This window comes from Cupressus sempervirens, chromosome 5, assembly GCF_028749045.1.
Source record: "Cupressus sempervirens isolate cs-2001-9-10 chromosome 5, ASM2874904v1, whole genome shotgun sequence".
NCBI lineage: Eukaryota > Viridiplantae > Streptophyta > Pinopsida > Cupressales > Cupressaceae > Cupressus > Cupressus sempervirens.
The window spans coordinates 329324642-329346854 of NC_143122.1; the positions used below are offsets into that span (position 1 = coordinate 329324642).

Genomic DNA, 22213 nt, shown 5'->3' on the forward strand with positions numbered 1-22213 from the left:
TCTAAATTGTGAAGACCAATTTTGGGGATAGGAGATTGATTGTGTAGCCCTTGTAGAAACCATAGATGGTTAGGATATTTTTTTTGGCAAGGAGGTTGTTCAGTTGAAAATAAATAAAATTCCTAAAGGCTTGGTTGTGTTAGAAATTGTTTTTGATAATCAAGACATATTTAAGACAAGTGAAAGGGAGCATGATTTAAAAGACTTAGAGGAGGTAAACCTTTGAACCATAGAAACACCTAAGAAGGTGTATATAGGGAAGAAATTATCTCCTAAAATTAGGCAGTCTTTGATTGAATTATTAATAAAGTACATACATGCATATTCTTGGTCCTAATGATGATTTGAAGGCTTATAGAGAAGATCTTTTCTAGTGTGAGGTTCCATTGAAGGAAGAGGCTAGGCCTTTTAGACAAAAATAGAGACCTGTTAACCCAACTTTGACACCAAAGATGCAAGAAGAGTTGGTAAAGATGAGAGATGCAAGAATTATCAAACCAATCAGGCATTCTTCTTGGGTGTCAAATTTGGTTCCTAGTAGATAGAATAATGGTGCTAGACTGTGTGTTGATTTTAGAAATCCGAACATGTCATAATTAAAGGATAATTATTGTTTTCCAAATATGGAAGCCATGTTGCAAAGATTTATTGGATTAGAACTGATGTCTATGATTGGATGGCTTCTCTAGTTATAATTAGGTAGTTGTAAAGAAATCAGAGCAGTATAAGACAACATTTAGAACACCTTGTGGGACATATGTCTACAATAGAATTCTTTTTGGCCTAACTAATGTTGGTGTCACCTTTTAGAGAGTCATGGATGTGGCCTTTACAGATATAATTAACATTTAGTGGTGTATCAAGATGACTTGACAGCATATTCAAAGGATGAAAATGACCAGTGCATGCACCTTGAAAAGGTATTTATTAGAGCTCTTAAGTATGGCATTTCTTTGAATCCCAAAAATTGTGTCTTTTTTGTTATTGAAGGTGAATTATTAGGCCATTTGGTACGAAAAGAATGAGTTAGAATAGATCCTAAAAGAGTTGAAGCTATAGACAAGATTCAAAAGCCTAAGAATGTAAAAGGGATTCAGTCCTTCTTTGGGAAAATAATTTTCCTTAGAATATTTGTTACAAACATTGCTAAAATAAGCAAGCCAATCTCTACAATGTTGAAAAAAGGGTCTAAGATCAAATGGGATTAAGAACCAAGCATGGCCTTTCCAAAAATCAAACAAGAAATAAAGGATACTCCTATTTAAGAGCCCTAATTATTATAAGCAATGCACATATTTTCTTTTGCCTCATTCCATACTATTCTAGCAGTTTTATTGCAAAAAAATGAGGATGGGTATGAATAGCCAACAACATTTTTTAGTAAATCATTTAAGGCTACATAATCGAAATATGACATAAATGAAAAGAAAGTGTATGCATTGATTAAGGCAGTTAAGGCATTTAAGTGTTATCTAATGGGTGCTACTATGATTGCTTTTGTTTCAAGTGTTGTAATCAAGGACATATTCTCACAATAGGAAGTTTCAAGAAGAAGATGTAGATGGATCAACAAGATCCAAGAGTTTAATATAGACATTTAGATTGCCAAGTTGATGAGAGGTCGAGGACTTGCCAAGCTGATGGCAAAGACAAACCTTGATGCAAATCAAATAAATCAACTTGATGGTGATGGCATAGATGGACTATGTGATATGGATATCTATGATTGGTATAAGGATATCATATTTTACTTGCAATACATAAAATCTCCACCAGGCTTAAGTGATAATTAGAAAAGGGCCTTATAGTTATAGGCTATCAAGTATGTCATTGTGAGTGGACAGTTATGGTGGAGAAGTATGGAAGGTATGTTACTCAAGTGTGTTGATAAAGATCATTAAATCACAATCATGAATGAAATGCATAGTGGAGTATGTGGGATACATTATATGACCAAAAAAACATCTCACAAAGTGATCAAAGTAGGATTTTTTTGGTCTACTCTTTTCAAAGATGCGTATGAACTTGTGAGAAAATGTGATCCTTGTTAAAGATTCAATGGAAAGTTGAAATTTTCTAGAAACATTCCATTGAAACCAGTAGAAGTACAAGAACCTTTCCAACAATGGGGGTTGGATTTCATTGTAGAAATTTCAACTAATTCTAGTACTGGTTACTCATGGGTACTAGTGACAATGGCCTACTTTACAAAGTGGGTAGAAACTATTCCTACTAGGAATGCTACTAGTAAGGTGGTGAATAACTTTTTGTTGAATAAGAATGTAATCAAATTTAGATGCCCTAAAAGGATTGTAACTAATAGTTCCATGTGCTTTAGATCTAGAGAATTTATAAAGTTTTGTGACAAGTATGTCATTACAAGGTCAACATCTTCTCCATACCATCCTCAAGGAAATGGGTAGACAGAATCAAGCAACAAGAGCTTGCTAAAGATCATCAAGAGGATCCTAGAAGAAAACAAAAAGCCTTGGGATTCTGAATTTCCATTGGGAGTCTAGGCTAATAGAGTAGCAATGAAGAAGGCCTTAAGATGTGCACCATTTGATCTGGTATATGGGATACAAGCTAGGTTGTCTTAGAATAATTTAAGAGGTATGTATAGAATTTCTCAATATTATGATGATGATCTCATTGATGAAATGTAGATTAGAATGGATGACATTATGAAATTGGATGAGACAAGAAGATATGCTTCTACCAAAGTAAAGTTATAAGTCCAAGTTAAGCATTTATATGACAAAAGGGCAGTATCAAGAAAATTTCACCCTGAAGATATGGTGTTGTTATAGAATGTCAGATTAGAAGATATAGAAAAACATGGAAAGTTTGATCCCATTTGGTTAGGCCCATATATATTTCATGAAAATTGAGGAGAGGACTCTTATTTCATAAGGGAATTATTAGGTAATATTCTAGAATTTCGAATTCATGGACAATTCTTGAAAGAGGTATTTTAGTTGAAATGCTTGTCTTTCCATGAACATTAATTAGGTTTTGTATTATATGTAAATTTCTATATAGTCTAGTTTTTCTAGTTTGTTCTATTGTTTCCCTCTACTTTGTTAGGTGTTGCTCTCCAAAGTTGTCATTAGTTGTCATGTATGTGGTCTGCTCATCCCATAAATTTTGAATTCTTGCATAGATACAAGTTATCCATCATCCCCAAATAAAGCCATTGATGGCCTAATTTTTCACCCAACAATTTTTTTTGTGATATCCTTTAAAAATCAAGAAGAAAGTTTGTTTTAGTCACTTGAGGTTTCTAAAAATATGATTGTTCCTTATGAAAAACCCTAGGGCAATAGAAATGTCTCATATTTTGTTGAAATTTCTCATAAAGTGATATAAAAGTATAAAATAAGGACGAATGAATAAACTTTGGTGATACATTGATTTTATATCCCTAAGTCATTCGAACATTTGTCATATAATAAGTCAATGTCTTTAAAAGTGTTTTAAGTTGCGATGTCACAAAATCCTTTCAATCACTTCATCGCTCCAGTTTGAGATCTAACAATTTTAGAAGTTGCAAAGCAATGAAGTAGTCATCAAAATAGTCACCACAATGAAGTAGATGTTATTGCTAACTATCAAGTTAGGGTTGCAAGGGGGCGATTCACTAAAAAATGTATGATTGTAGCTTGGTTCTGGCTTAAGAAAATTTATATTATGAAGGTACAAGAGATAATCATGATAGTTAAAGTTTGAGTGATTGTAGCCTCGCATGCAGTTAAGGTTAACCTGAGATTATAGTTGTGAATTAATGAAAGCTTATGATGGCAGTTTCACAAGGTTAAATTTGTACTTAAAGATTAACATTACAAGGCTGCAAAACAAAGAAAAGGTTAAAAGTAAATAGCTATCACCCCATTGAAAGTACTTAGATAAACTCTAAAATATAAGTCACGAAGGTGTGAAAGGTAATAGAAGTAGTTAAGTTCAAGGTTATCGCTTCATCACCTATAGTTAAGAGTGATCAATGGTTAAGGTGGCAAAGCAATGATATATGGTCATCGCATTATCACAAGGTTTGATCTTTAGGTAAAATATTAAGTTGCGAGGTTGCAAGGAAGGTAATAGTTAACTTCAAATGGCTATTGCAACATTATGGGTGGCAAATTAGTTAAGATGTTTTAAGTTGTGAAACATGAACAAAGATCTAGGATAGTTAAATTTTAAGCCATTACAACTTTACAAGAGTTAAAGTTTGGCTTAAGATTAAGGTAGCGAAGTGGAAAAATTTAATAAATCACAACTTTGAATGGTTAAGCTATGAATATAAATTCTGAGTTGTGAAACTACAAAGAGAATTTAACAATTAAAAGAAATAGCTATCACACCTTCACAAGGTCTGAGTTGCAATTAAAGTTTTTGGTTGCAAAGCTGTGAAACAAGGTGACAATTAATCAAGACAATTACCACAATGTTGCATGGTTTAGAGAAGCCTTGTGTTTTGCAGTTGTGAAGAGGAAACAAGTTTAAAATACAAGTCATTACACCATTGCAAGAGATGAATATGTTATGTCATTAACTACAAAGAAATTGTGACAAGGTTAGTATAAAGGGTTTCTACTTCGCAGGTGAAAGTGATAGTTAAGAATATAGAGAGAGATGGTGCAATAATATGTTAGATAGTTGTTTTACTAGATCACAACGGTGATTAAATTGAAGTGATGAATAGTTGCGAAGAAGTGATAAAGGTTAAAATGAAGTGATCATTGTTTCGCATGCCCATGTAGTTAATAAGGAAATAGAGCTATGAAGTGGCGAATAAAAGCAAGTGCAACATCATAAGCTTAACATAGAAATTAGAGATTGAAGTGGCAAAGCTGCAAAATCATTAAAATAGCTTTCTGCGCATGGTCGTAGCTTGAAATAAAGGAAGGTTTAAAAAAAATGGCGAAGCGGAAAATAAAAAGAATCATAACTTCATAGCCTCTAGTATTAAAAAGCATGAAATAGTTTTAAACATTCATGTCTAAGCTAGAAAAAGGAGATGTGAACTGGAAGTACAAATAATGAAAAAGTGAAGATGTTACCAGCTTTTTGAGCATTGATAGGATTTGAAGCATGTTGGTTTTAAATTCCATTAATGCCACACTCGCTTTGCAAAAATAAATAAATTCCAAGAAAAACAGTGATGTCTATTAATCTCAAAATGGTTTTGACAAGTGAGTGTCTATACACTTAAGTCATTTACTTAGTTCATGCTAAACAAGTAACATATGCCAAGCACAACATGTAAATTAGAGCATGTCGAGTCACTCAAATTTTGAGCACACAATATGTTCTGAGTGATTTAGGAGTCAAGAAGACAGTGTATGTCGATTCATTCAGATGCTGAGTAATAGCATTGAAGTCATAGTGAGTGTTGAGCACTAGGGACTTCAAATGCCAAGTAATACAATTTTGACATAGTTATTTTTATTGGCACAAACTACTATGTAAACCATTTTTGGGTCGACCTAAGGATTGAATTATGATATTTTGGTGATAAGGATGAATCTTAAGTGGGAATCCCTATGTATTACATGCACCCAATCAAGTAAAGAGAAAGTTTAAGTAGAAAAATGGATGAATCACAACCATTGATTCATACCTAAGCCTAAGTCACCTTGGTTTTCTTAAGGAGGAAAAATTCTAAACTTCTTATGAGAATGGAGAGGGAATGAAAGAATGATCAAAGAGAATTTACATGTGAAAACTAGGACATTCATAGTGATAAGGCATTATGATCTGAATTGAATCATAGAATTAGTTAAAGGAGAACAAAGGAAGGAACTAGTGAACAACAAGGAGACATCTTATCAAGAAGGATCAAGTACACAACAAAATAGAGGTGATTTGTCATCAAGCATTAGAGTGCTAATCATAGGATCATTGTTGAGACATTCGAACAGTAAATCAATTAAATCTCTTGATAGAGTAGTCTTAGCAGGCTATATTGAAATCCTCTAATAAGGTGCTTACTTAATTGTGAAATGAAGTCCTTTAACTATGAACACTTCTAACATGGTGTTGAATTCCTTTAATAGGGTAAGACCTAAAAAATTTTGTAATATTTTAACATGGCAAACCTTTTATAGGGTAGATCATGTTTCATGATTAAACATTGTAACATTCATTGGATACACTATATTACTGCAATAGTGAAGATTTGTGGGTTTCATCCCCACCCCAATTTGACCTTCTCATTGGAGGGTTTATGGGTAATCATATCTTGTGTCTTGTGTCATGTATGTGTGAATGCTTACTTGATAACATGCTTTAGATGTATATGCTTTACATGGTATTTCAGTTCACTTATTGAATATATGAGATGGATGTATGGTGAATATTTTCATGGGTTAAAGTTTAATGCATTGATTCACAACACACCACCCCCCCTCCCCCGTCCCCCAAAGAGTTTACCTTTCCTATTGTAATTCCAAAAATTTCATTACCGGTTGCAAAGATTTTAAGTGCTAGAGTGATTTCAGAGTTGCAAAGCAAATTTCCAACATATAGCATTTAGAATTGTTGAGATAATTTTGCAAAAATGGTGTAGAAAGAAGGTGAATTTATTGCACAACACATATTGAAGAGTCTAAGTTTCAAAAACAAAGAGCCCTAGCTCATTTGTAGAGGAATAAATATAGATTCTACCTAGTTCTTCTAATGCATAGTCTACAAATGATCATGCATTCAGAGATCCCTACATATTTTGTAGAGATGTAGAGGTTCTTGATAAGGATAGAAGTGAATTGTTTTGACTCTTCTAAAAAAAATAGAATAGAGAAGGTTCCAATTTAAAATCCTTGGACTAGAAACCTAGGAAAGATAATTATGACTAAGGTCTTTTTGGATGTTAACCTAATAAAGGCACTAATAAAATATTACAATCTAGTTCGCAAGTCCTTCCATAGGAAAGATAGAAGCATTTCTTAGCACTAGATAAGGAAACATTTATAGAAGACTTTGATTTGGGAAGTCCAATGGCATTGCTTATTGATATGGATAAATTAAATGAAAATTTTAAGAATTAGAGGAGCTTCTACATGGGTAGAGCAATGACAAGGCACATCCCTATGTCCAGGAAAGAAAATGGGGAAATTCCAAAGAAGAAGGAGATGGAAGACCTTATGCCCCTAGAATTCTTCTAAAGATATATGCAGAAAACTATTTTTGGTCTGAACAAATCCCTAGCTTCAGATGGAACCATAAATGCTCTCGTTGGACATTACATCATGGCATTGAGTATCTAGGACCCAAACACAAATGTTGGGTATGATTTTATGACTTATATCATCAATAAGATTCATGATAAAATTGTTGCTACACAGGAGGGACAATTGAAGAACTTTAGGTTCCATCATTACTCCTTGATCATGCATCTGATCTTGTTCAAAAATGTACAATTCATTGATTAGAGCTTCTTTGAGTGTATAGAGGAAAGGGGAGAAAGGCTACTTGTACAAAGATTGACAAGGGTATGGAAAATATTCTACCCAAGGCTACTTGTACAAAGATTGACAAGGGTATGGAAAATATTCTACCCATATTCTAATGTTTTTTTTTTTAATTGACTTTGTGCACCCTATCTTAAAAATGATAGGAGTTATTAATGAGAGGGTACCTAGAAGTGTTAAGAAGGTGGTTAAGCACAATTTATGTTTTGATGCAGGGAAACAATTAGGGCATGACTAGGGAAGTATTTTTCTTTTTAAGGAATATACTATCATCAAAATTATGGATGCCCTCAGCCACCTCATATTCTACCAAAATATGTCCCAGAAAGGCTAGGGTTTCTAGAAGTCTTTTAGCAATTAATCTCATTAAATAGAGAATATCTAGGCCAAACTATAAAAAAAGGGAACATTTTTGTGTAGATGTACCAAGAAAGGAGATTTTGATATAGGCAAGAATTTCATAGAGGAAACTAATGCTTTCCTAAGAAGTTTTAAGTTTCCAAATGTGCTGACAAGAACATATGACCCATGTAATGTAATGCTTTAAAGAAAATGAGAGGATATACTTTACCTCTAACAAAGTGTTTATGGGACAAGGATGTCATTGTTGACTATTTAGATGAGAATGTGTGTAGAGAAAGAATGACTAAATACAAAGATGTTTTAAGTTTTCAATAGGAGATAAGAAAAGCAAATCCATCCATCAAGGGATTCTATCCTAAAGTAGACTACTAGTCTAAGCTTGACAAATGTGTTCAAAACTTTGATGAAATATCAACACAAGTACCAAAGGAGATAAGAAGTAAGGTTGATCTTGAGTCTTCTAATGAAGACATCATTGTAGAGGTCAGTGATGATGAAGAGGATTAGGTTGAAAGTTCAGAATGGGTTCAGTAGAGGAGAAAGAAGCAAAAGATAGTGGAAATTCCACAAAAGGACCAATAGAAAGCCATACAGATCTTACCAAGGAATAACCAATATTTTGATAATGTGAGGAGAAATTATCTGATAGCTCAAGCCATTAAGGATGAGAAAAGGGCTAAAATATTATAGCTACAGGCTCAAATGATTGATGACAGAAACATTGAGGCCAATAAATTTATAAGTGATGAAAATTTTATCAAAATTGAAGAATTCAAAAGCTTCTTGTTTAAGATGATATAGAATGAGTTGTCTCTACAAATTAAACTAGGTGACTCTGATGAGGTAGTTTCTGAATTGGTAGAAAAGCTACAAGAGTATGATCTTGCTAGTGAAACCATCACTATGGAAGAGGCCAGGGAGATAATACAAAGGAGTGAAATGATTGTATTCCCAAGATGGGATATTAGGTCCTCATTTTTGCTAGATCAAATGAGGAGGCAGGACAAGGCAATATCATTTGACGATGAGAATCAACAGGGGGAGTTGAGAGGGTTTGGGTATAACATTGATGCCCAGACCATGACAATATGGAGTTTAGCTCAAGAACATGAAAAGCCCACTCTTATGGAGATTAAAGTGTCCCATAAGGGGAATGTCATAATTTGGAATGTGCACTCTACTTCTAACAACCAAATTTATGGATTGCAAACTTCAACAGTGTTGTTGGGAAAGAACAAGATTGATGTCCCAAATGAACAACTAGAAAGAGCCTATGAGAGGTATATCCAAGCTAGGAGGCACTATGAGGAAGAAATGAAGAAGACTTATTTCTTGGAGTAGAAAAATATCAAATTAAAAAATCAGATAATAGCATTGAAAAATATTGTTAGATCTGCTACAAAGATTGAAGACAAGGGCATACAAATAGAAGGATATGCACGTAAGATAGAAGATGTCATAGGCCAAGCTATGGCTATTGATGAAGAATAATTGGAGTCTAGAAAAGAGATAGAAATCAGGACTACCAAGAATTTTCTAATTTACAAGATAAATTCATTGAAACTTGTTTCACAAAATGTGCATAGAAATTATCTTGTTTTACAAGGGGCGGAATACAAATGTTCTGAGGCAATTTCTTTGTTGTCTCCTTTATTCACTACATGGTGCCTTTACACCCAATTTTTTGATAATCTTGTACCTGTGCTGACATAGAATAAGGAATTATCAAAGGTAATGATCATTTCTATAAGAAAAATGATTAATAAGGTAAAAGCTTTAAATGGCTTCTTTGTGGGCAAGATGCAGTTGGTCCAGAATAAGACGAAATTAGTACCCACAAGAAGACCAAATTTTGTACCCAACATTTTGGATAAGGATGAAGGACTTAAGGAATGGATAGAATGGTCATCCTCTTTTGATGACATTCTAAATCACCTAGGTTTATGGCCTACTGTAATGGTGAAGCATACGTTGTAGTAGTTTATTATTTAATTGATGTGTTATATAAGCTAGAGTTAGAGATGGCAAAGATAATTGCAAAGGTTAAGGCTATAATAGATACAAAGTGGAACACATACCTTGAAGAATTAAATGGATTAGGGATGCCACTTGGCCTGATGTGGACATTGACATAGTTATCTGGGAAGTTATAGCAGAGATAAATGCTCTACCATCTAGGGATAGCAACTAGGTAGTTAAATGAAGAAGAGACAAAACAAGGTAAAGGCAAGGAAAGTGACAAGTTATTAGAGTAAAAACATATTTATGTTAAAAATTCTTGGAGATAGTGTCACCTACAAGTTTTGCAATTGCTTCCCCAATTTTGTTCAAATACAGAGAATATTTGTAATGCAACTATGTAAAAATATCTTTTTATTTGTTTTTAAATACCATTTTGACATGTGTCCTCCCATTTGAATATTTTTGCAATCCTTCTTACAAAAGGATTTCTAAGATGTGGATAGAGGGTCTGAAGTCTGTAGAATTTTAGTGGTTTTTCTATTATAGTTGGTCCAAATTTTGTGTCAATTGTATGTTGTATTCAATTTTACAAGTAGGAGAATATAGTCAACATTGAATGATTAAGTTTTTTAATTTTTGAGTTATATTTTGATTTTTATACTAGTAATGTATGGTTTTCAATGAAAATTAATACAAAAGAGAAGTTTTGCATATCTATGTCTCTAATTTTTGTCTCCATTTTCATGTATTTGTTAACTTGAGATTGAAATGAGCAAGGTGATTTCAATTTAATGTAGCTTGGATGAGTTGTAAATCGATTCATTGATTACTTTTGATTCAAGGAATTAAGTAAGCGATTTCATGAATTGATAGGGTTTCTAGGTATTTGGAAAGGGATATCATAAGAATGAAATTAAGGGTTAATAGCTGACAAGTTTAATTGCAAGTCAATTAAAATAGGTCAAGGGTTATTGGTTTGACTCTGTATAGCAATGGATAAGTCAGTAGTCATTATTTTAGATGCAAGTTGATATAATCATGTGGTTGCACAATACACATATAAATCAAAATCAATTTTCCATTTCTGTAATAAAGAACTAAATTATTGGTCATTCCCTTGTTGTAATAGCTTTCTTGGAGTTATAGTTAGCTTCTCTAATACATAATTTGATTACAATATCAAGAAGATTGTTGACCATATATCTTCTATAAGGGATAGATTTAAGGAGAAGAATATTAGTGAGCAAATATTGAAGAAGAAAATCAAAGAAGAAGCCATCTTAATCCCTAGGTTCACCCACCTTGGCCCTGTAGAGCCTAAAGAGTAGAAAGCACATGTGTGCTTTGTTCAATTTGGTCTAGATCTAAGAGAATTTCTGGTGAATATGGGAACTAGCTAATCCTTAGGCATTTTCTTTATGTTCTACATCTTGCTACAGGTTTTTCACAACTTGTAGGTTTTTTAAAACACCAACATGGGGAAAGAGAAGCCTGGTCCTATATGCTTGATAAGTTGGGCCTTTTTTAATCCTAATACTAATCATAATTGTCCTAGTGGGGTTTGGCATGCCTAGTCCAACTTTAAAGCTGACTTTGACAGAATTCTTAAGAGGCACATTCGAGCCATTTTGTCAATGGAATCTTTTTTCATTTTTTCTAAACATCATAATTTTCATGTCATTCCCCTTTCATATGGGACTTTGTTAGACCACTATCCCATATTCTTTCCATTATCTAGCAAGTTTTTTAGAAACACCTTTCCCAAATGCAATTTATTTCTAAACATGTCACTCCATCATGATCCCAATACAACTCATAGTTTGCATGTCTAGAATTTGGAGTTTGACCCCACACTCAAGTTTGGTGGATTCAATGGTAAAATGATGCCATCACATGTATGATAAGGTTTCTTTAGATTTATGGTAGGAAACTTGCCATGTACCACAAAACAACCCATGAAGGCACTACCTAAGACCTCTGTACTCCTTCTAAAGTGTTGGCCATGAATCTATTTAACTTCATCCTTTTAGCTTTGGTTTGCTAATGTTCTCCATCAGAAGTAGATTGTTGATAGTTATGTTGCATAGGGAGATTAGATAAAGGCTTGCCTATAATGACGAAAGGTTGGGGACTAAGCCTCCAAAGAGTTCTTCTTTGCTCTTTGGGCCCATCATACCAACATGGTAATTAAGAGAATCAAGGAAGGTCATAGAATCTCTGTGACCTTCCTAATATTATCCAATTTATTTTTTCCATTATGTCAAAGTGTTCATAGCTCATGATCCTTCTGAGGCCAAATATCAAGCCTTACAAATGTGCATCTTTGTTGTGCTCAATAGGCTTCAGGAGGAACATCATGCCTTTTGCAAGAGAATTATCACTATCAGTGACCTCAAGGAAGTTGCCTTCTCCATGGCAAATGACACAACCCCTGGGTGTGATGGGTTCCAATGTGAATTTTATAAGATCTTTTGGGAATCCATTGGTCTTGACCAGTATAAAGTATTCCTTGAAGCTTTCTACTCTAAAATGTTGTGAAACCTTATCAGCAAAGGAAACACTAAATTCATACCTAAGGCTAGAGACCTTGAAAATATTCATAATTGGATACCTATCATTCTTCTAAATGTCTCCTATACAATCATTGTGAAGGCTTTGGCCCTTAAAATTCACCATCTCTTGCCTCCGATTGTGTTCCTCGAGCAAATTAGTTTCATCCAATCTAGGTATATTTTGGATAACATCATTGCAGCTTGGGAAGGAATGGAATGGGTCTGTCAATCCAAACAACAAGTTTTCTTCCTCAAAATTTACTTTGCCAACTCCTATGATAGGATTGAGTGGTCTTTCATCCTTTCCATGCTTAAAGCCCTTGGGTTTGGTCTTATTTTCCTCTAGTCTACTTAGATTATTTTTGGGGATGCCTCAACTCACATCACCATTAATGGTAGACAATCCTTTTCTTTCGGTCTATTCAGATCTATTTGCTAGGGTTGTCCCTTGCTCTGGCTCTTTATGTTCTCATGGTTGAAGCTTTTGGATATTTGCTTGCTGATGCTATCTCCACTAGTTTGGTTTGTGGTATTTCTTTGCTAGATTATTCATCCTAGCTAGTCGATGGCCACTTTACAAATGATTTCTCCTCACCCTCATTGAGGAGGAAGAGAATTTTTCCAATGCCTTCTAGTATTTTGACACCTTCTACCTAGCCTCATGCTTGGCTATTTAATGACATAAAACTCCCTGCTATAGGAAATCTCTTCTTCCAACTCCTTGGTTTGACCACTATGAGTGGAAGAATATCCAACATGGGGATATTTTCCACTTCTTGGGCATTTCTTTTTCTTTCTAGGATTTCCCTATTGAGATTTGGAATGTTGTGATTACAATAATTAATAAGAAGTTGGAATACTAGACTACCAAGCCTCTTTTTCTGGTGAGAAAATTCTAGATGTGTTCCAACGTGTTGGCATCTACCCATGTCTATTACTCCTCTTGTTAGGTTTCCTCTAAGGCTTCTTAGTTGAAGCTAGAATGTATTCTAAGGGATTTAATTTGGGCTACATATTTTGAACATCATGGCTTTCATAGAGTGGCCTATGAATGTTTCTATCTTCCCAAAGAGTTAGGAGGCCTTGATCTAATGTTCACCTAGGAGCAATACATTTCCCTTTGTGCTAAATGGGTCATCTGTGCCCTCATTGGCAATTATTCTTGGAAGATAATCCTCAAACATTGTATTTCTTTAGGGTATATAGTTAATAAATTAGCTTGGAAGGGGGTTGGCTTTCAAGCCCTTCTTATTACTCCTAAACCTGTGCAAATTATAAGCACTTTTGTGGCCAAAAGTATTTGGAAAGATTGAGAATCCCTTAAGCCTCGACTTTTTTGGGAAGGTGATGGCTTCAAAGATGGTCTTTCTATGAACCAACATAACATTTGGTGGTCCCTCTTGTTTATTGTTGAAGGAATCTAGCTGGCTAAAGTTCAAGGGGCTAATTCTATATATTTTTCAAATGTGGCATCCAGACTCCTAAAGATATTTTTTCAAAGCCACCATGAGTATGCGTTCATGGGAGGACATGAAAGTCCAATTTTAACTTGGTTGTCTAGATAGGCAAACATTTGATCTTCTAGTTTCTGCTATTCCTCCTCATATGCTTCACAAACTATGGATTTAGATAGTCAAACCATGGTGGAAGTATTGGAAGTGGTACCCTGCCACTCCTATGACTAGCTACAAATCCAAGTTGGGTTATCGGTGGCTAGTTCCTCACATGCCTATGGTTGATTAGCTTAATAAATGGTGGCATTTTTAGTCTTCTCAGAAGAACTAGTGCCTTAGATTTCACACCGTTTGGAATGCTATCATTGATTTGAAGATTGCACACTTTGCTTCCAGTGTGTTCTTTTCCATAGTTTTCCTATGGTCCTCGGCTCAAGCACTTGGGAATTCCAAACCCTAGGTACCTATTTTGTGGGAAACCTAAAACTTTTCTCCACATTTTTTGGTTTTGTAGAAGAGACTAGCAATATTGGTTCTAGATTCATGATTTGTTTAAACCCTTTCAGCCATAACCTTTCTCTTGGCATATGATCTTGTTGGGAGACTCTCCTAGAATGCCCTTCAATTTTTCTCAGATTTGGCATGCTTTAATACTATAGATCTTATTTACTCTATGGAAAGATAGAAATGTTGTTTTAGTCACTGTGAATTTTTTGGACATCAATGTCTCTATGTATACTAAGGCTTGCAATATATGTAATAATATTATGCTATAGATTCAAGTGCAAATTGACAAGCTAATTTCTTAATCACTAGGGTAACACAACATGTACCGTTACTAGAGTGCCACCAAATTCTGCATCTATGGAACACACTCCACCCTGTGGCTACTAGAGGAGTTGCATCTCTTTTGTTCACTGCTTGCAGATGTCTCACTCTCAAGCTCCTCAGTGCTCGCCCAATGATGGGTTAATTTGTTAACTAATGTTGTCACTTGGTTTCTTTGCGGTGGGGTTCTAGCTAGTTCCGTGTTGCTCCTCTTTTTGTTTATTGTTGGCCTTCCTCTAGTAAAGACTTGGCATGGTCATTCCACCCCCTAAACCTAACAATTTTTCCTCCTAGGGCAGAGGGAGAAGATAAAGATAATAATGTCGCTGATGATGATGGGTGGGCTCCTCTTGAGCCACCCACTAACCCCATTGATGTATGGGGTTCTAATGATTGATATGTTCCTCCTCCCTCAGCTGGCACTCCTTTGGCCACTCGAGGGTAGTTTATATATTTTTATTTTATGAATAGTTGATTTTCTTTTTGGGCTTGGATCATGCAAACTCCAATGGAATGATCTTCTATCCCTCAACCCTTTTTTGTAAATATTTAACTTTAATATTTCTATTAATAGAGAAGGGACTATTCATTAAAAAAGAAAGAAAGAAATGAATATATTTAATGTTACAACGAGGAATGTAACGAAATTGAAAAATAGTTTGAATATCGAATGTTTCTTGATTTAGAATAATTTTCTTAAAAGGAATGTATTTGCAATAAATGAAAGAATTTAATTTTATAATGAAAATATATTAAATTTGAAATGAATCTTTCAATAATTTTTCTTTGAATGAAGAATAATCTGCTTTACAATTAATTTTTTTTGTTGATCTTATATGAATACATGTTTGTTATTTAGGGTTGCCTAAATAACCTTATGAAATTGAAAGGAAAAGAAGCAAAGTTTGGGGAAATGATACCTAATACTACTTGGAGGAGAGATTGAATCACAATGTTACCTAGGTAAAATTTGACAATATCTATAAACATAGAGTACATTCCTCCCTTTTTATCTTATGTTTATGGGTGGCTAAGCAATTATATGTAACGTTGAGGTACCTTTTATTATTTTAAGAAAGTGTTTTAATTAACTAGGCAACAAAACAACCAAGTTCCTACCAAAAAATTCAAAGGGTTATTAGAACTTTGCAAATGATTTAAAATTTTGAAATAACCATTGTCAAAGTCACGTGTTAGTATTAAGGGCTCAAAATTGAATTAATTTTACACTTCAAACTTTTAATTCTTAAATAGATGACATGTTAGTAAAATAATAGTAAATAAATAGAACTACTATAAAATATAAAAAACGTGTTAGTATTAAGGGCTAAAAATTGAATTAATTTTACACTTCAAACTTTTAATTCTTAAATAGATGACATGTTAGTAAAATAATAGTAAATAAATAGAACTACTATAAAATATAAAAAATGATTCTATACTTTTATTTGAATTAGATGAGAATCATAGTCATTCTTGAATATAGATGTGAATGGAAAAGATAGATTTACAAAGTAAAGAAAAATGAATTAGATCTACATATACAATTAAATCACAAACTAACAATTCTAAGAGCCACTTGCAAGTATCTATAATATCTCTCTAAGAAAAAAATGTGAAATTTAAAAATTTGAAAAAATTCACTTTAGCAAGAAAGATAGTCTTATGTCTGCTCCAAACAGTCCTAATATTTTCTCTCCTCAACATTTTATTCGCTTATGACAATAAAATACAAGCTTCGAGCAAATATAATTGAAGAAGAAGAGTCCATTTAATATGCATTGATTACATGAACTACAAACCACCATTGTCCGAACATATAAAAAATCTTCACAAATATTGTTTCAATTGAAATAAATGACAAAGTGGGCTAAATTTTGAGAGATGTGCATTTTTTATGGTTTTAATGCATTAGTTGAGTAAATCAAAAGCAATCACTACCTACCATAGGTCAAGATAGTCTTATGTCTACTCCAAACAGTCCTAATATTTTCTCTCCTCAACATTTTATTCCCTTATGACAATAAAATACAAGCTTAGATGAAGAGAAATAGTCCATTTAATATGCATTGACTGCATGAACTACAAACCACCATTGTCTAGACATATAAAAAAAATTCACAAATATTGTTGCAATTGAAATAAATGACAAAGTGGGCTAAACTTTGAGAGATGTGAATTTTTATGATTTTAATGCATAAGTTCAGTAAATAAAAAACAATCACTACCTACCATAGGTTTGTGATTTGTTATGTCATCCAACATTCTCTTTTAAATAAATTATATAATACGGTCATAATTAATTCAATATATAATAATAATATATTATTTGTCAATAATTTATTCTCATATTACACATGATGTGAATATATTAATAAAAACATAATTCACTAGAGAAAAAGTGATTTCTGTTTGTAATATAGACAAATAAAAATTATATAAAATATATTTTTAACATGAAAATTAAAAATAAATATACATTATAAAATTTGTGTTTGTAAATTTAAATTTAATAGATTGATTGGTCCAATCTAATAGGAGTTAATGGTTTTTTTTTTTTTGGTCATAGATACTTCTAATCACTACTTTTAAAAGAGCCTAACAAATCAAAACACATTTATTAATAGTCGATCACACATGTAATAATAGTCGATCATTTTTTGACATTTTTGATTGGTGATTGGCCCATTGGTGCATCACTATTGGGACATTTCATAAAGAGTGAGACATTTAGCCACTAGTATTCGTATTTTCGAGTGAACAACTATTGACTAGTATTTTGAAATGACACTTTGGACCACTTTGAGCTCTCAACGAGAGCTACATAAAGAGAACTATGACTACATTTCACTCACTTATAAAGATATATCGAAAAATTAGGTAAAATTCTACTTACAATTTAAATATTCTAATTCTAGATGCACAAATATAACTCCAAAAGCTACTAGATGTCTTCCCCAAGAAAAAGCAAATAAATAATTAATGAAACTAATAAACTTGAGAATACATTCCCTCGTGTGAACGCCATTTCCTCCGACAGAAGTTACCATTAGTCATATATATATATATGGTAAAAGCATTGGAATCAAGTTAGGGATAGTTGCAACACTCCCAGTCCAGCCTCTGTCATGGTTATTTTTGTTATTTCTCTTTTCGGTGAACATTTTAGAAGAATAATGAATGACAGAGAATATTTGTACGCAACGGCCACCTGGTTTACTAAGGGAAGGTGTATTATGAAACGAAGTTACTATAATGGGAACGTTAGGTTTACAACAGGCTGTGGATGATCTATGCATGAATAATGAACACATTTCCTCTTTACGCGAAACGAATCAACGTTCATATGGTTTATATGATTCAGACATATATGCTTTTCTTTTACAAGGCTGCATAGGGTTGCGAGCTTGCGAAAAAATCCATGGTTATATGCTCAAAACCGGGTTTAAGATTGGTATCTTCTTAGCCAACCGTCTAATTCATATTTATGCAAAGAGCGGCTGTTTAATAAATGCACGCCAAATGTTTGACGAATTACCTGCGAGAAACATATGCTCATGGAATACTATAATTGCAGGATATGTTCAACATGGAAATGTAGAGTGTGCCCGCCAACTGTTTGATAAAATGCCTCAAAGAAACCTGGTGTCCTGGAATACAATGATTACTGGTTTCTCTGGTAAAGAGGGAATGGAATTTTTTTGTCGAATGCAAAGGGCAGGTGTAAAGCCAGATCGACTATGTATTGTTGGGCTTTTGAACGCTTGTGCTAACGTAGGCGTGGAAGCCCAGGAGCAGGGTAAACAGATACATGGTTATGCTATAATCAGTGGTTTGGTATCCTACAATGCGATTGTTAGCAATGCATTGGTTGATATGTATGGTAAATGTCTGAGAGTAGACGATGCACGTCGCGTGTTTGATACGATGCCTCACCATGATGTTGTTTCTTTGACTGCCATAATCAAAGGGTATGTTCAGTCGGGGGAAGTAAAGATTGCTCGTGAACTGTTTGACAATAGGCTTGGGCGAAACATAGTCACATGGAACACTTTGATTGCAGGATATGCACAGCAAGGGTATGGTGAAGAGGCTCTGATACTATTTGGGAATATGCGTAGGCAAGATTTGAAGCCAAACCACTTTACCTTTGTCAGTGTTCTGAGTGCATGTGCTAGCCTGGCTGTGCTGGAATGTGGAAGGCAAGTGCATTGTCAGATTACTAGAACAGGGCACGATGTAACCATCTTTTTGGGTAACGCTCTTGTTGACATGTATGCAAAATGTGGGAGCACTGGAAATGCCCACAATTTATTCGACAGAATGCTCGAGCGAGATGTTGTGTCATGGAATGCAATGATGGTTGGATATGCTCAGAATGGATATGGCAAAGAGGCTCTTCAATTCTTTGAAAAAATGCTTGACGCAGGCTTCAAACCAGATGAAATTACATTCATGTGCGTTCTCTCTGCATGTAGCCATGCAGGTCTAGTTGACGAAGGCCATTACTATTTTAGTTTAATGAGTCATCGTTATTCAGTCACACCAAGAGCAGGTCACTATGCAATCATGATTGACATCCTTGGGCGAGCTGGGCGCATGGATGAAGCAGAGCACTTGATAGACAACTCACCGTTTGAACCAGATGCAAGCATGTGGAGGGCATTGCTTGGTGTGTGCAGGATAAATGGCAATACGGAAGTAGCGAAACGTGCAGCAGAATGTCTTTCTATGTTGGATCCACAAAGTGCTTCGCAATATGTGGTGCTGTCAAACTTGTATGCTGCCGATAAATTGTGGGATAGAATGGCAAAGGTGAGAAAATTGATGAGAGAGAGGAGAGTGAAAAAATTGCCTGGGTGCAGCTGGATTGAAGTGAAGAACAGGGTGACAGCATTTATTGCATAAGACAAGTCTCTGACAATCACAATCTCTTGAACATTAGATTTACTTGCATTGGACACAAAGACTTAAAAAGAAAGCTGCAAGGTTTAATTCATCCTAGGATAGGCGGATGCACAAGGTTTGTAGATCCCTATCAGAATTATCCAGAACCTTTAATAGAGGTATCAATGTAACTCATATTTTCTTCAAAACACAGAGACGCTTGCCAATGCTTAATAATATCTTCCATGCATTGCTTCCTATTAAAGAAAAAAGGTACCCTGTGCCTTCAGACTGATGGTCCACCAGTCTGAGTGGGCGATTTCTATGTACGGCTTATGGTGACAATCTCCAAACAACTCTTTCACAGAGAGGCTTTTTAAATGTTTTGTGCATATATTTTACAGCACAATGAAAGAGCTATTTTTTGAGGCCTCTAAGAAAAAAGAGAGCTTAACTCAGACCATTCACTGCCCTGCTGTCATTTTTCACTTCTCTTCAACGTGGAGGGCTGCAATTCAGATACCCATATAACTGAGTTACATGAGAACAGTACCAGGACTCACCTGATGCAGATCTGGTTGCCACACAAGAAATTTGGGCTGCCACAGGGGTTTCTGCGAAAACCAAATATTCCATATGTCAAATGGAGGTGATTAAGTGTAAAAACAAGTGTAGAGATTAATTGCAGGAATTTAAACTGGAAGTATTACCTTACTAAGAGAATGCTTTACTCTCAGTATGCAAATGAAGGACACAGGCCCGGTCTGGGAGTGTCCAAACAGAGTTGAAGTCATTAGAAACTGGTGGTTTGTAGACTATATGTTCAACATGCCCTTTGAGAGTATGTATAGCATGAACAAAAGCAAAGAGGTTGGGTTCATTTGGTTTCTCTAAACAAGTTTTCTTTTCTATATTGAATTATTATATTGGCGGAATTTGAGATTATTCCCTGACTTCCATGTGTATGTAAACTCCAGGTCAGTTCTAATGTTGATGTTTGAGCTTATTTGAAGCTAAAAGCACAGATTAATCTGCTGCGACTTTTGATGAATGGAATATTATTCTACTTGGTTACATTCAAAAAAATTAATAAGTCATCTGGTACACTAGCAAGGATATTTTTTAACAATTGGTGGACCGGGTGTTATTGAATATGCGATTAAGTTACAAATTTGAATGGTGAAGACAGAATAATTTGCTGGATTGGTCGACAATGGAAAGGTCATAACTACAGGGTACTTGTTTAGGTAAAAATCTTTTCATCCTTGGAGATATTATTGTCTTTGAAGAATTGATTAACATCTCTGTTGTAGTTTCACTGGTTTTTAAAAAAAAATGTTTTGAGCTGAAGAGGCTTATTACTACATGATAAAATTTTGGCATTTTTAGCTCTTCTTGAACTCTATCTAACATAAAAGCTACAATTACAAGAGAACCTTATATAATCCCGTTTCTCTTCTTAGAGCACTATATTTTAGCAACTTTATCCTAATTTCTGATTATTTCAAGTGAAGGTGGTAGATGAACAGTAGGTGATGGGTTAGCAGTCCGGCCTATGAGGGATTTGCTTTAATGCACTAAATGCAATCGGTGAATAATAACTTATCTTGGAATTATTCTCTTTCTTTCATTTATTCTATTTGTTTATCGTACATAGACCGACAATGGTATTAGAATAAAGGCTTTGGTCCTGTGAAGTAAAAACTCAAAATGCCGCAAAACAGATTCATGACGACCAAACTTCACCTCCGAACAACAATCGTCGAAAAGGTAGCAGCGACCAGTGCCACTTGTCAACACAACACTAGGGAGACCTAGATTTGCCATGTGTCTAAGCAGTCTGTCTCTCTTAACATTGTTGGCCCCAACTTCCTCCACACCATGTATCAACGAATGTTTCAAAGTGGGTTTAGCCTCGAGATGTGTCTTCACATATGGTGACGACCGTGAATGGGGACGTTTGCATCGTGGGTTTTCACGTGCCTCTAAATCCAAATGACCACCACCTTCTGCAAAAGAAGAACGAAATACATATGACCCACGTGATGTACAACTGCTTCATCTAGAGAGTTGTTCGACAGATGTCTAATGTTCAGAGCATGGACAGGGGATGATAGAGACTTGAGTAGTGCAGAAAAAGTCGCCCGACAAATTTCGCACCACCTAAAATCATAAATGACAGGCTAGGAGAGTCCAAATTGTGAATTCTTATTGAAATCAAGAGGATTCCTCTTTGTAAAGCCTTGAGATTGTAATTGACTTTTGGGATTGTCGATTGAGTGCCTTAGACCCTTAGTCTCTATCGTAAATCACATTTTCTTTACGAATGTCTTATGTGCAAACTCAAACTTTAATACACTTATATGAATAGGTATTGATGAGACTATGCACTCTACTTTTATGTTTATAGTTATTATCATATGTTGTGTTCTATGTTTAAGGGTTATGTCCTTTAGAGATCAGTGATTATTTTTCAGTTAGAGTGATTCATTATGTGTCTTGATAGCTCATACTAAGATAGTCCATGTGCCCAGTCAGAATCCTTTTGTCAAAATCTCTTTAAATCCTTTTGTTGCTGACAATGGTGTAGCATGCAAATCAGTGGTGTAGACAACATGTGCTAAAAGGGAGTGCAAATAACTATGTTGTCTACGTGACAACTCAGTGAATGATGCAAACTCTAGTGTTGTAGACACCA

At 34.6% G+C, this 22213-nt stretch overlaps 1 pseudogene across 1 annotated transcript; it reads left to right on the forward strand.

Annotated features, from left to right (window-relative positions):
- The first annotated feature begins 17706 nt into the window (after positions 1 to 17706).
- On the forward strand, positions 17707 to 20644 carry LOC149556022 (pentatricopeptide repeat-containing protein At2g13600 pseudogene; annotated as a pseudogene). The gene has a single exon (XR_016364617.1). The product of XR_016364617.1 is annotated as a pentatricopeptide repeat-containing protein At2g13600 pseudogene (transcript).
- The last annotated feature ends 1569 nt before the right edge of the window (positions 20645 to 22213 follow it).